Below are 16,503 nucleotides of genomic sequence, written 5' to 3' on the forward strand. Positions count from 1 at the left end.
CTGTAACCCAGTAAAAGCTTTGAAATTGTAGCATGGTGTGTTTATGATCTAGGACCGATCGGAATGTTGACTGAATAATCTGCTTTCTACTATTTAGCGCGAGGCAGGACCTACACTACCGGTCAAAAGTTTGGACACAACTACTTATTATATTAAGGGTTTTTATTTATTTTTTACTATTTTCTACATTTTAAAATAGTAGAAAGACATCACAACTAAGAAATGACACATATGGAATCACATAGTAACCAAAAAAAGTGTTAAACAAATCAAGATATGTTTTAGATTTTTCAAAGTACCCACCCTTTGCCTTGATGACTGCTTTGCACATTCTTGACATTCTCTCAACCAGCTTCATGAGGAATGCTTTTCCAACAGTCTTGAAGGAGTTCCCACGTATGTTGAGCACTTGTTGGCTTCGTCTCATAAACTCTGCGGTCTGACTCATCCCAAACCATCTCAATTTGGTTGAGGTCGGGGGATTGTGGAGGCCAGGTCATCTGATGCAGCCCTCCATCACTCTCCTTCTTGGTAAAATAGCCCTTACACAGCCTGGAGGTGTGTTGGGTCATTGTCCTGTTGAAAAACAAATGATAGTCCCACTAAGCACAAACCAGATGGGATGGCGTATCGCTGCAGAATGCTGTGGTAGCTATGCTGGTTAAGTGTGCCTTAAATTCTAAATAAATCAAACAGTTACCAGCAAAGCACCCCACACCCAAAAACCTCCTCCTCCTTGCTTTATGGTGGGAAATTGTCACACCCTGATCTGTTTCACCTGTCTTGGTGCTCGTCTCCATCCTTCTCCATGTGTCGCCCATCTTCCCCATTATCCCCAGTGTATTTATACCTGTGTTCTCTGGTTGTCTGTTGCCAGTTAGTTTTGTTCGTCAAGCCTACCAGCATTTCCCCCTTGCTCCTGTCTGTTTCTAGTTCCTGTTTCCCGGTTTTGACTATTCTGCGTGCCCTGACCCTGACTGTCGTTCTGTACCTGTCACACCGACCTGGATTACTAACCTCTGACTGCCCTTGATCTATCGTTTTACCTGCCCCTGCTCTAGTAATAAACATTTGTTATTTCGACACTGTCTGCATCTGGGTCATCCCTAAAACGTGATAGAAATACACATGCGGAGATCATTCGTTCACACACACACACCGCATATCACAAAGACACGGCAGTTGGAACCAAAATTCTCCAATTTGGACTCCAGACCAAAAGGACAAATTTCCACCGGTCTAATGTCCATTGCTCGTGTTTCTTGGCCCAAGCAAGTCTCTTCTTCTTATTGGTGTCCTTTAGTAGTGGTTTCTTTGCAGCAATTCGACCATGAAGGCCTGATTCATGCAGTCTCCTCTGAACAGTTGATGTTGAGATGTGTCTGTTACTCTGTGAAGCATTTATTTGGCCTGCAATTTCTGAGGCTAGTAACTAATGAACTTATCCTCTGCAGCAGAGGTAACTGTGGGTCTTCCTTTCCTGTGGCGGTCCTCATGAGAGCCAGTTTCATCATAGCGCTTGATGGTTTATGCAACTGCACTTGAAGAAATGTTCAAAGTTCTTGAAATGTTCCGCATTGACTGTCTTAAAGTAATTATGGACTGTCGTTTCACTTTGCTTAATTGAGTTGTTCTTGCCATAATATGGACATGGTCTTTTACCAAATAGGGATATCTTCTGTATACCACCCCTACCTTGTCACAACACAACTGATTGGCTCAAACACTTTAAGAAGGAAAGAAATTCCACAAATTAACTTAACAAGCACACGTGTTAAATTAAATACATTCCAGGTGACTACCTCCTGAAGCTGGTTGAGAGAATGCAAGTGTGCAATGCTGTCATCAAGGCTAAGGTTGGCTACTTTGAAAGATATAAAATAGATTTTGATTTGACTAATGTTTTGGTTTCTACATTATTCCATGTGTTATTTCATAGTTTTGATGTCTTCACTATTATTCTACAATGTAGAAAATAGTAAAAATAAAAACTTTTGAATGAGTTAGTGTATTTCTATAGAAGCCCATTTGTATTCTCAGCTTCTTAACTAACTCGTCAATATTCTATTTAAAAAAAGACAGCTTTTCATCTATCCAGATATTTGTAAGCAGGGACACAATCAATATGGACACCATCCAAAGTACATATACTTAAATCAGAGTTAATTTTATGGGCTCTAGAGAACAACATATACTTAGTTTTACCTGCATTCAATACTAATTTCAGGTCAATAAAGTTTTTCTGTAATACAATGAAGGCAGACTGTAGTTCACATAGAGCCTGGTCAACCGTGGGGTAAATAGCATACACAACAGTATCATCGGCATACAAGTGCAGGTTACAATTGTTTACAGACAAGTCGATATAGTTAAGGTAAACAGCAAAAAGTACAGGACCCAGAATCGACCCCTGTCGGACACCTTTCGTAATATCCAAGAAACCTGATTTAACACCATCAGTAGATAAAGTCATATCTGCCAAGTAATTTTTAAACCAGTTACATGCAGCCTGGTCTAGACCAATTGAGGAAAGCCTCCGAATTAGCAGTGGGTGATCAACAGTATCAAAAGCCTTTGACAGGTCAAAGAAGAGGGCAGCACGTTGCCTTTATTCATGCAGTTAACCACATAATTTATAACTAGGGATGCAGCAGAGATAGTGCTATGACCTGGTCTAAAACCAAACTCATGTACATTTAGAATATATTTCAAAGATAAGATCTTAGCTGAGAATTATTCAAGTCTCATTTTAGCTAGGCAAGAAAGTTCAGAAAAAGGGTGATAATTATTTAGGCACACTGGAGTTGCTTACCAAGATGACATCAATTGTTCCTGAGTGGCCTAGTTACAGTTTTGAGTTAAACGGGCTTGAAAATCTATGGCAAGACTTGAAAATGGCTGTCTATCAGTGATCAACAACCAACTTGACAGAGATTGAAGAATTTTTAAGAATAATGTGCAAATATTGTACAATCCAGGTGTGCAAAGCTGTTACAGACTTACCCAGAAAGACTCACAGATAGAATCACCTTTTAGCAGCGACTATAACATTGAGTCAGTGGTGTGAATACTTTTGTAATTTAGATAACTGTATTTAATTTTCAATAAATGTGCAAACAAATCTAAAAACATGTGTTCACTTTGTCATTATGGGGTATTGTGTGTAGACGGGTGAGTAAAAAAATAAAGATTTAATCCATTTTGAACTCAGGCTGTAACATAACAAAATGTGGAATAAGTCAAGGGGTAGGAATACTTTCTGAAGGCCCGGTAAACAATCTCTGTTAACCCAGAACTAAAGTCTTGCGTAATTGGTCAGCTGCTCAATTAAGTTATGGATTGATACATCTTAAGAGAAGAGATCAAGAGATGCTAGAACGAGCAGCGGAACGAGTAGCTCCACCCTCTCTCTTCGCAAGTTACAGGCCAAATGTCATCTCCCCTTCCGAAATTCCAAAGATGCTAACACCTGCGGAATCGAGATTTGTCCAAATAACCAGCGACGAAAAACACAAACACCAGAACTATGGTTTCTCGCATCCCGTTCAGTCCCAACAGATTCTACTGTACCAGTTATATTTACGTAAATCTGTCCATGAGAAATTACATAAAACATTAAAAAAACGTCCTTACTGCAATGTTAAAGAGCGCAAAATGCCTACCATCTATTGCAACAATTTCTGACCAGCTAAAAGCTTAGGGCTAAAGAGCCCACTGCAATGCAATGAAATACTATACTTGCGAACATATACCATACCGGTCTATTTCTACTAGCAGGCTACAACAGGAAAAAAGCAGTCATCCTCCATAAAGAGGAGCATGATTTCCCAGTGAGAAGCCAGGTCTACTAGGTCTGTCATCTCTCTGAAAACTGGTTTGTTGAAACACTGCAAGTTCAGAGCTCATCAGAGGCTCAGTGGTCCTGTTGAATCATCTCTGCCAGTCACAAGGTATGTGATGATCAAACGGTGAAAGCCTGCCTTGACAGGCTGTCTGTGTGATTCTCCTGAGCCTGTGTGATCAAACACAGGGTGTCTGACCAATTAAACACCACTCGTTATGAGTCATCACCTCTGAGGTACAACAGACTACGAGAGCGAGCGGTCCACGCCACAGCATAATCTCTACAGGAAAACCAAACCCATGCATTGGGCTCCTAAATATACCAGCAGTTAGGAAAATGGTGGCAAGTAAGGTCATGAGTGACTCCAGACTCATCAAATAGGCTAGATACAGTAATTGGCAAACGCAAACCGGTCTAGGGCCTATTCAAATCAACCTACTCACTTGTAGTGAGGTTTGATATAATTACAGGTTGTACAGCTGCTGAAACAGCAGTGGTGTCTTATGGGGCTTCACTTGCCCTGTGCCAGCCGTGTAACAGAGAGACAGAAACACTGTGCCCACTGCTCATTGTCACTACAGTTTAATCAGAGGGTTGCTTTTCATGGCTCCTTAATGAGAGATCCTGCTGGTCTGGTCTCAGGCCATAAAGTTAACCACAGCATGGGTCAGCGTTGTGTGTCTCTCCAACAGGGTAGAAAAAGAACTACTGCAGAGCCAGAGGTATTTATAGAAAGAGGGAAAGCTACTTAAAATGCCAGTCTTGATGCATGATTAGGGGCAATTGAAAACGTGTTGCCAACAACATTGTTGCCTTCTCCCAATATATGTAGGTCATTGAGGTTCATAAAGTAATCTGTGCTCCCTGCCATCCAGGACGTACATGCCAGGCGGTGTCTGAGAAAGGCATGAAAAATTGCCAAAGACTCCAGCCACCCGAGACAGACTGTTCTCCATGCTCCCATCCAGCAGGCGGAACCGGTGCATCAGGGCTCAGACAGACTGTTCTCCATGCTCACATCCAGCAGGCGGAACCGGTGCATCAGGGCTCAGACAAACAGACTCCAAAACAGCTTCTATCCCCTGGCCATAAGACTGTTAAATGGCCAACAACTACTGCTCTCCCTCACCCACAGACTATCCACACTGATTCTATACCCATCCACAGGTATCTACCCAGGTCTCTAAAATTAATATTGATTAGATGCATTACTCCACTACGCTGCTGTTCATTGATTATTGATTGCCATAACCATTAGTATTTATCCTGCTGCTGGTCACTATTACTCCCATTCACATACATACATTACCATTAGTATATTACAATAAGTATTTATATATTCCTGCTACCAGTCACTTTTCAGCCCTGTTTACATGTATATCCTACTCCCAGTCACTTTTCAGCCCTGTTTACATGCGTATCCTACTCCCAGTCACTTTTCAGCCCTGTTTACATGTATATCCTACTCCCAGTCACTTTTCAGCCCTGTTTACATGCGTATCCTTCTCCCAGTCACTTTTCAGCCCTGTTTACATGCATATCCTACTCCCAGTCACTTTTCAGCCCTGTTTACATGCGTATCCTACTCCCAGTCACTTTTCAGCCCTGTTTACATGTGTATCCTACTCCCAGTCACTTTTCAGCCCTGTTTACATGTATATCCTACTCCCAGTCACTTTTCAGCCCTGTTTACATGTATATCCTACTCCCAGTCACTTTTCAGCCCTGTTTACATGTATATCCTACTCCCAGTCACTTTTCAGCCCTGTTTACATGTGTATCCTACTCCCAGTCACTTTTCAGCCCTGTTTACATGTATATCCTACTCCCAGTCACTTTTCAGCCCTGTTTACATGTATATCCTACTCCCAGTCACTTTTCAGCCCTGTTTACATGTATATCCTACTCCCAGTCACTTTTCAGCCCTGTTTACATGCGTATCCTACTCCCAGTCACTTTTCAGCCCTGTTTACATGTATATCCTACTCCCAGTCACTTTTCAGCCCTGTTTACATGTATATCCTACTCCCAGTCACTTTTCAGCCCTGTTTACATGCGTATCCTACTCCCAGTCACTTTTCAGCCCTGTTTACATGCGTATCCTACTCCCAGTCACTTTTCAGCCCTGTTTACATGTATATCCTACTCCAAGTCACTTTTTATGTATAAACCCACCTACCTGTATGTTATCTTGTGAAGTGCAGCCTGCCCCCTGCCTTGAAGTAGGTTAACCCCCTTCAGTGTAAATTGTGGAAAATCGACATCGATTTACATTCAATGTGAGCAGGGGGGAGGAGAACAGAATAATGACCGTGGGAAGGGTAGCAGCTGACAGACCTGTTTAGTGTTTGTAGACACCATAGGAAAGATTAGAAGATAGGCCTATACAACTTAAACGTTTCCTTCCTTTTCTGGAGAACCAATCATTTGTTTGGTCAGGTCACTTAATCTCCAAAGACTACTGTTCAGGTGTGTACAAATCAGTCTCAAATTGTAAGAAACATATGATCTGACACCTCACATGCGCTGCGTCTTTGCAAGGTAGCATCTCAAGACTTACCATGAGCATGCGCCTCACCTAGATGTGGCATTCAGTGAACCTGTTCAACCCATCATGTGCCTCAGACTGTTCCAGGCCCTGTGTATCACAGCTACCCAAGAAGGCAAGAATCTGAGTAAGCTACAAAAGGGCAGCTACAGCGACATGACAGATGAGAGTTCATTCAATGCCAGATAGTCTGTTGCTCAATGTCGTTTACAGAAAACAACGACAATTTGGGACGGTCTGTTTCTTATGCAAAATACATTTACCAAAATACTGACAAGATAGTGGAGGGCATGCCACCATCATAAGGAGCATAGTGCTGTCTGACTCTGATAAGGTGACAATGAGCCATGAACATTTTAATACACAGAACACAACCACATGGAGATAGCTAACAAATCAATAAAGATACTGGAAGAATAAGAAAGAAAGGCTAGTCAATAATACGATCATAGCTGGCCAGAAGAAATGTGGGCTGGCCCCAAATGGCTTGGGAACCACCACATTACACCCCACTCAGAAACTGTAGGCTACTTCTACTGTCATTTGACAAATATTGAGTGTCAACGGGCTGCCAATCGATCAGCAGCAGGGTTGCCATGTCTACGGTTTTCTCACCAAATTGGGATACTTTGAAAACAATGTTGTGAATGAAAATGTACTGGTTGCGTCACCGTGGCCGCCATGGCATTTTTTCTTAAAATATATACAGTGCATTCGGAAAGTCTTCAGACCCCTTGACTTTTTCAACATTTTGTTACGTTATAGCCTTATTCTAAAATTGATGTTTGCAAATTCGTTAAAAATAAAAAACGGAAATATCCCACTTACATAAGTATTCAGACCCTTTACTCTGTACTTTGTTGAAGCACATTTGGCAGCGATTACAGGCTTGAGTCTTCTTGGGTATGACGCTACAAGCTTGGTACTAGAGGTGGACCGATTATGATTTTTCAACGCCAATACCAATTATTGGAGGACCAAAAAATGCCGATACCGATTAATAAGCCAATTTTTATTTATTTATATACATACACACACACACACACACACACACACACGTAATAATGACAATTACAATACTGAATGAACACTTATTTTAACTTAATATAATACAAAAATAAAAATAAATTTAGTATCAAATAAATAATGAAATCTTCAATTTGGTTTAAATAATGCAAAAACAGTATTGGAGAAGAAAGTAAAAGTACAATATGTGCCATGTAAAAAAGCTAACGTTTAAGTTCCTTGCTCAGAACATATGAAAGCCGGTGGTTCCTGTTAACATGAGTCTTCAATATTCCCAGGTAAGAGGTTTTAGGTTGTAGTTATTATAGGACTATTTCTCTCTATACCATTTGTATTTCATATACCTGACTATTGGATGTTCTTATAGGCACTTTAGTATTGCCAGCCTAATCTCGGGAGTTGACAGGCTTGAAGTCATAAACAGCGCTGTGCTTCAAGCATTGCGAAGAGCTGCTGGCAAATGCAGGAAAGTGCTGTTTGAATGAATACTTACAAGCCTGCTGCTGCCTACCACCGCTCAGTCAGACTGCTCTATCAAATCATAGACTTAATTATAATAAACACACAGAAATACAAGCCTTAGGTCATTAATTTGGTCAAAACCGGTAACTATCATTTCAAAAACAAAACGTTTTTTCTTTCAGTGAAATACGGAACCGCTCTGTATTTTATCTAACGGGTGGCATCCCTAAATCTAAATATTGCTGTTACATTGCACAACCTTCAATGTTATGTCATAATTATGTAAAATTCTGGCAAATTAATTATGGTCTTTGTTAGGAAGAAATGACCTTCACACAGTTCGCAACATGCCAGGCGGTCCAAACTGCTGCATATACCCTGACTCTGCTTGCACAGAACGCAAGATAAGTGACAATTTCCCTAGTTTAATATTGCCTGCTAACATACATTTCTTTAACTAAATATGCAGGTTAAAAACAATATACTTGTGTATTGATTTTAAGAAAGGCATTGATGTTTATGGTTAGTTACACATTGGTGCAACGACAGTGCTTTTTTCGCGAATGCGCTTGTTAAATCATCACCCGTTTGGCGAAGTAGGCTGTGATTCGATAATAAATTAACAGGCACCGCATTGATTATTTGCAACACAGGACAAGCTAGTTAAACTAGTAATATCAACCATGTGTAGTTAACTAGTGATTATGTTAACATAGATTGTTCTTTAGGTACCATTTGGCAAACTCCAAGCGGGCTGTCATGTGCCTTTTACTGAGGAGTGGCTTCCATCTGGCCACTCTACCATAAAGGCCTGATTGGTGGAGTGCTGCAGAGATGGTTGTCCTTCTGGAAGGTTCTCTCATCTCCACAGAGGAACTCTGGAGCTCTGTCAGAGTGATCACCTCCCTAACCAAGGCCCTTCTCCCCCAATTGCTCAGTTTGGCCGGGCGGCCAGCTCTAGGAAGTCTTGGGGGTTCCAAACTTCTTCCATTTAAGAATGGAGGCCACTGTGTTCTTGGGGACCTTCAATGCTGCAGAAATGTTTTGGTACCCTTCCACAGATCTGTGCCTTGACACAATCCTGTCTCGGAGCTCTACAGACAATTCCTTCAATCTCTTGGTTTGTGCTCTGACTGTCACGAGCGGAATGAACAGTTTAAGGAGTGAGTCAAGCGCAGGAGACTGAGGTCCGTTGGAACAAGCTTAATTTAATAAATCCAAAGGCAAGATCCATATACGGCTGGGAGCATAACAGTCAAAAATGACTAAAAGAAGCTCCATCTGCCCCAAAGGCAGATGGGGCGCAGCCCGGCAACCCTAATGCCTATACAATAGAAGTAACACCACACGTAACAAAGAACAATCCCGCACGAATCCTAGCTAAACACAGACAGACTAAATACCCCCCCACTAATGACAAACACAAAACAGGTGCAATCAAAAAAATACATAACTAACAGACACTGAAACACAGATCGGTGGCAGCTAGTAGGCCGGCGACGACGACCGCCGAGCGCCGCTCGACCGAGGAGAGGCGCCACCTTCTGTGGATGTTGTGACACTGACATCCACTGTCAACTGTAGGACCTTATATAGACTGGTGTGTGCCTTTCCAAATCATGTCCAATTAATTGAATTTACCACAGGTAAACTCCAATGAAGTTGTAGAAACATCTCAAGGATGATCAATGGAAACAGGATGCACCTGAGCTCAATTTCGAGTCTCATACCAAAGGGTCTGAATAATTATGTATTTCTGTTTTCGCTTTATCATTACGGGGTATTGTGTGTAGATTGATGAGGGAAACAAATTATTTCAATCAATTTTAGAATAAGGCTGTAATGTAACAAAATTTGGAAAAAGGGGTCTGATTACTTTCCAAATGCATTGTGTGTGTATGTCTACATTTTAATATGCCTGAGTCAGCCGCAGCTTCCTGATAGTCAACTGCGGCTGACTATCAGGCAGTAGACCTGTACAATACCAACATTTTACAAACAATACGATACCAGGCCAAATATCGCGATACCACAGTAAAAGAAAAAGAGGCCTAGCATCCTGTTAGTTCCGTCCCCCGGACGGTTGTTCATATTTAATAAACATTCTCCAAAAGCCTGTCACTGAAATTCACACTTCTACTCAATATAACACATTGAGTTTAACTTCACACTGTATAATAGAATGCTGCATAGAATGGCTGATTTACTCATATTTGCAAAGGCCTACCTGCAAATCAATTTATAAAATTTGACATGCGTTTTCAGGATTTTTGTTGTTGTTATTCTGTCTCTCACTGTTCAAATAAACCTCCCATTAAAATTATAGACTGATCATTTCTTTGTCAGTGGGCAAACGTACAAAATCAGCAGGGGATCAAATACTTTTTTCCCTCACTGTAGAAACCATGCGTTTGATACCATTCCACTCATTCCGCACCGGCCATTAGCAGAAGCCCGGCCTCCCCAATTCAGGTGGCACCAACCTCCTGTGATAGACATGCATAATGATCCGCATGTTATTGTGTCAGTAAGGGGAAAACACTGCATGCAACCTTTACTCTTGAGTTAACACACACACACACACACTCTTCCTCCCACGCCGTCTCCCTCACTCTCGTAAAACACACACACACAGCTCCCAACTTTTAAAATGTTCAGCAACAAACAGAATTTAAGGAACACCAGAATTGAATCGATTGTTGATCTAGTTTAGGCTTACATTAGGCCTATAATCCTACCTTTTGAAGCACATCTTATGAGTAGCAAACCATTTTCCTTTCTTCCTGGGCCAAACAAATTTGCCTAAAACTAATGTGAAGTTACTAGGTTGTTAGTTAGTAACATGATTGGACAACGTTGTTTGTTATCAAACCAATAATTAGAGGCCCGGGATTAGTTTAAAACGGCCCGCGACATGGTATGTGAAATCATATAAAATGCGTGCGAATCCCGATAGAAAGAAAAAAGGCATCTCTGGTAACGTGGGTCATATTGTTTTAACCGTTTCAGCTAGAGACAAGTCGCTTTCTTTGCTGTAAATCTGCATGCAGCCCCTGACACTCAGAGGCAGCATGACAGTGAACTTGCAAAGTCCACTCCGACTGATCTGTGCTCTTGGTTATAACAGGTGATGAAATGATACAACATTGCTCGCTTTGCACTCTGCTCCAATATAACAAAATGTACAAATATAACAGAAGACTCATCAGGGTCTGGGTGTGCATCCCTGCTAGCCATCACGGCTAAATTATATATTGTTTTACAACTGAAGGTGGAATAGACACAGGTGAAGAGTGGACGGAGACTAGCAGTAGGGCTGGTAGGGGATGAGGCTGGCTGATTACAGCTGTGCAATGCACATGAAAGTGAACTGGATATTATTGAGACTAGTGGCTGTTGCTTCAATTCAACTGAATTTATAAACATTTTGTAGCAGGTTCTTTGGATCAGTAGGGCTGAAAAAGTATTCTAAAATGTTGGTATGAGTATCATGACGTTTTGGTAGTGATATTACCGTGGTACCGGTAAAAGTCCACAATGAAACTGACATCAAATGTGGAGAATGATAGCCTCCATTTGCATCGGTTGGTGATCAAGTAGCCTATTAATTTCTATGCCTATGTAGGTTACTGAAGCCTACCATTTGATACAATAAATATGTTAAAATGATGATATCACTGGAGTCATTGCAAATACATTTGTGCCACTTGTTTAACCTACCTGGAGCTGGCAAACATATTTAATACATAGCCTATAACTTATGTTATTATGCAATTATTAATGGCCATGTTTAGTTAATGAAGTTGGAAGTTCTCAATTGTGATCATGGTACAGTTCTATCGCAATTGCCAATCAGCTGTTATTAGAATGCATGAGACTGAAGGTTACAGTCAGTCAGATTAGGCAACATTTAGAAAATATTAAAAAACAATTTTACCTGGATGTTGATGACAAGAATAGGCCGAGTCTGTTCATATCCATATTATTAATATTTGATTCCGTGATTAAAATGATGACCCCATCCTTAGTAGTCTATTCAAGCAGGGCAACAGAAGCACTTCCTATCTCAAAATTTCCTCGCTATCATCTGTCAATTTGAACTAAGCAAGCTGCTAAATTGTTCATTTTACATCTTGCCTAGGTTACTGTAGGCTGAAACTAGATGTCGTCCTATCAGGGGCTGTAGGCTACCTGCATCTTGCTAACCAAACCATGACAAAGTTTAATTACAATCATAAACCCAGATTTTAGTCAGCAGGCCTAGCCTATTGAAATGACATGATAATCTCCCAAATAGGCCATTTATAACAGTTTGCAGTCTTAACACCTGGCACACAAGTCACAATTGAAAGAGATTTTTTTTTTTGTCCAAGTGTCTCTTGAACAGACATCAAGATCCTCTGTCCAACTTTCATCCCTCAAGTTATACTGAACCAAAATATAAACGCAACAATTAACTATTTTACTGAGTTACAGTTCACATAAGGAAATCAGTCAATTGAAATAAATGAATTAGGCCCTAATCTATGGATTTCACATGACTGGGCAGGGGTGCTGACATGGGTGGGCCTGGGAGGGAATAGGCCCACCCACTTGGCAGCTAGGCCCAGCCAATCAGAATATTTTTTTCCCCACAAAAGGGCTTTATTAGACAGAAATACTCCTCAGCACCCCGGCCCCCCTCCCCTCAGACGATCCCGCAGGTGAAGAAGCCGGATGTGGAGGTCCTGGGCCAGCGTGGTTACACGTGGTCTGCGGTTGTGAGGCCTGTTGGACGTACTGCCAAATATTCTAAAACGAGGCGGTAAATGAACATTCAATTCTCTGGCAACAGCTCTGGTGGACGGACATTCCTGCAGTCAGCGTGCCAATTGCACACTCCCATAAAACTTGAGACATCTGTGATAAAACTGCACATTTTAAAGTGGCCTTTTGTCCCCAGCACAAGGTGCACCTGTGTAATGACCATGCTAATTAATAATCTTATTGACATGCCACACCTGTCAGGTGGATGGATTATCTTGGCAAAAGAGAAATGCTCACCAACAGGGATATAAACAAATTTGTGCCCAACATTTGAGAAGTAAGATTTGTGTGTGTATGGAACATTTCTTATTTCAGCTAATGAAACATGGGACCAACACTCTACATATTGCATTTATGCTCTTGTTAGTTTATAATTTCTTACGACATTTTAATTATTTTATTAGATGAGTCACGTTGGCTAGCAATTGTTTTGATGGAAAACCAAATTGTGCTTTTCACATTACAAGTTAAATTGATATTCCTTAATATGATTTAATGTTATGGGGAAAAAGTGGTTTGGCTAAAAGTGGCAACAACTTTGTTGCTGCGAACCAAAACAATTGTGCTAGTTTTCTGGGCTTGTGGTAGGGCTCTGAGCGGTAACTTGTGGTAGGGCTCTGAGCGGTAACTTGTGGTAGGGCTCTGAGCGGTAACCTGTGGTAGGGCTCTGAGCGGTAACCTGTGGTAGGGTTCTGAGCGGTAACCTGTGCTAGGGTTCTGAGCGGTAACCTGAGCGGTAACCTGTGGTAGGGCTCTGAGCGGTAACCTGTGCTAGGGTTCTGAGCGGTAACCTGTGCTAGGGTTCTGAGCGGTAACCTGTGCTAGGGTTCTGAGCGGTAACCTGTGCTAGGGTTCTGAGCGGTAACTTGTGCTAGGGTTCTGAGCGGTAACCTGTGGTAGGGCTCTGAGCGGTAACCTGTGGTAGGGCTCTGAGCGGTAACCTGTGGTAGGGCTCTGAGCGGTAACCTGTGGTAGGGCTCTGAGCGGTAACCTGTGCTAGGGCTCTGAGCGGTAACCTGTGCTAGGGCTCTGAGCGGTAACCTGTGCTAGGGCTCTGAGCGGTAACCTGTGCTAGGGCTCTGAGCGGTAACCTGTGCTAGGGCTCTGAGCGGTAACCTGTGCTAGGGCTCTGAGCGGTAACCTGTGCTAGGGCTCTGAGCGGTAACCTGTGCTAGGGCTCTGAGCGGTAACCTGTGCTAGGGTTCTGAGCGGTAACCTGTGCTAGGGTTCTGAGCGGTAACCTGTGCTAGGGTTCTGAGCGGTAACCTGTGCTAGGGCTCTGAGCGGTAACCTGTGGTAGGGCTCTGAGCGGTAACCTGTGGTAGGGCTCTGAGCGGTAACCTGTGGTAGGGCTCTGAGCGGTAACCTGTGGTAGGGCTCTGAGCGGTAACCTGTGGTAGGGCTCTGAGCGGTAACCTGTGGTAGGGCTCTGAGCGGTAACCTGTGGTAGGGCTCTGAGCGGTAACCTGTGGTAGGGCTCTGAGCGGTAACCTGTGGTAGGGCTCTGAGCGGTAACCTGTGCTAGGGTTCTGAGCGGTAACCTGTGCTAGGGTTCTGAGCGGTAACCTGTGGTAGGGTTCTGAGCGGTAACCTGTGCTAGGGTTCTGAGCGGTAACTTGTGCTAGGGTTCTGAGCGGTAACTTGTGCTAGGGCTCTGAGCGGTAACCTGTGGTAGGGTTCTGAGCGGTAACTTGTGGTAGGGTTCTGAGTGGTAACTTGTGGTAGGGTTCTGAGTGGTAACTTGTGGTAGGGTTCTGAGTGGTAACTTGCCTTAATGTTAGTTGTACCTGACAACACTACTCTGCAGAATGGAATCTCGAAACATGGAACTTTGTCTTGAAATATGTTACAACCTGGCCATAAGAGCTTGACAACAGCAAAAGTAGCAAATAAATCAAAACTTTTTCTTCAAGTTAAACGCTAGCAACCGACACGCTGGGTTTACACGGTCATCAGCGATTGCAACATCGCTGATGACCGTGTAACATTAGCGTGTAACATTAGCGTAACATCGCTGATGACCGTGTAACATTAGCGTGTAACATTAGCTTGCTACATTAACAAGCTAGCTCTATTTCAAACAATAAAACAACTACCATGGACATCAAAATAACGTATTTCCCAAGCTAAGTCCATACTTGGCTATATAACTAAAATGTTAAACTAGAAATGAATGAGCTTACGTCCGCGTGGACCTCCTTCCACTGAGGTGAACCTTGAACTCGTGCTTCGGTTTATCAGCATAGCTACCGGCATGAGGTTTGAACCAATGTGCTGATGTAATCATTCAAGGCTGTCATCACGATGGCTTGTTAAATGTCAAGTACACTTATCCGGCGACTTTGTTGATTTAGTTGTAAGGAGTACATGCACATCTCACCGTGATCAGATGTGTGAGTCGCCATTCATTCAGCTCGTTATGGAGGAGGAACAAGAGATACGAACCGCCCATTCTCCTTGATAGCTTCGACACTGCTGCCTTGCTTCACACGTCTAACATGTGCTACTAAGTTACTTCTAATAGTCTTCCGTGCAAATAATGTCCATCATCTCGAGTAATAGCAGAAAACCCTTACTTGGAGGTCATCCTGTTAGAAAGTGTACAACACATTTTATCGTGACCTTAAAATGCATGGATCATACAGGACGTGTGTATATACAGTGTTTCATTTGTAAATCAGGAGGTGCGGGTGTTGTGCCGAAAAGCTCCCCCTTCCAGAATCCCTCCCACGCACTCAATTCTTCATTGCTGCGACTTGCTTGTTAGTTGAGATTTCTGTTCACGTTAGGCTGCATTTCATTAGATTTTTTATGTCGGTTTGATCGCGGGGAGGCACTAGTAATGTCTGCAGTTGTCGGTTTGGCTATTTGTTTCAAGTGTATTAGTCTAGAAATAAATCTCTTTGCCAAAATTCGTCATCTGTCCTTTGTCTTATTTGACTAGTAGTTGTTCTGAAATGTTTACTGCTTTCCTACATTTTACTCCCTCCTCTGTTTTAATATAACACACATACATTAAATATTCATTTCGGTTGCCTATCCTGATGTGAAGTTTATTCTATAGAAAGTATTTGACTCTTGCCACAAAATTAAGGAAATTATAAAGGGGGGAATTTCGGCAGGCAACATTGACAATAGAGAAAATGTTAAGTTAATTTCCAACAATTCTACACATTTTTCCGTGGGGTGGAGATAAATGCAACATGAGTATAATTGCATGACATTTGTTATAAAAGGGGCGGAGATACATTTTTGCACTTTTAAAGCTAATTTCCTGCAATTATACAAATTTTGCCATGGGGTGGAGATGTTTGTAATTTTAAAGTTATTTTCCTGCAAATGTACACATTTTGCCAGGACTTATGTCATGTTAATGATAACTGAATGAAAGTGACTAACAAAATCAATGGGGCCCCCCTGAAGGTCAGGGCACCTGTGAACATGGCCAGTCGGTATTTAGCCATGATTACTACAAGTTTAAATAATTGGCTAGACTAATTTACCAATCTAAAAATTGTTAGCTGACAACTAATTGAGTGACTGACAAAACAAGAGAGACACTGCTGACGCACAACCAAATTTAAAAATGTTACTTTGTGTACTCCACTAGCGGCCGGGGGCCCTAAGCAACTGCTTATGCCTGTAGCTGGCCATGAATAGAGCCGATGTGACTCCTTACTCTACACTGAACAAAAATATGAATGCAACATGTAAAGTGTTGGTCCCATGTTTCATAAGCTGAAATAAAATATCCCAGAAATGTAACAAATGCACAATAAACTTATTTCTCTAAAATGTTGTGCACACGTGTTCACAT

The 16,503-nt window shown here is 42.0% G+C and overlaps 1 protein-coding gene across 3 annotated transcripts in view; it reads right to left on the reverse strand.

Moving 5' to 3' along the window:
• LOC115192200 (sodium-dependent multivitamin transporter) overlaps nucleotides 1-15,407 on the reverse strand; it is a 35,298-nt gene extending 19,891 nt beyond the window's left edge. The window contains exon 1 of one of the 3 annotated variants that reach the window (XM_029750457.1): nucleotides 15,067-15,407. The gene's annotated coding sequence lies outside the window, so the exon portion shown is untranslated. Of the gene's footprint in view, nucleotides 1-303; nucleotides 337-14,869 lie in introns of those variants that run through there. The other 2 variants (XM_029750433.1, XM_029750448.1) reach the window with 2 other exon arrangements.
• Between the last annotated feature and the right edge of the window lie 1,096 nt (nucleotides 15,408-16,503).

Source organism: Salmo trutta, chromosome 1 (genome assembly GCF_901001165.1).
Source record: "Salmo trutta chromosome 1, fSalTru1.1, whole genome shotgun sequence".
NCBI classification, from domain to species: Eukaryota; Metazoa; Chordata; class Actinopteri; order Salmoniformes; family Salmonidae; genus Salmo; species Salmo trutta.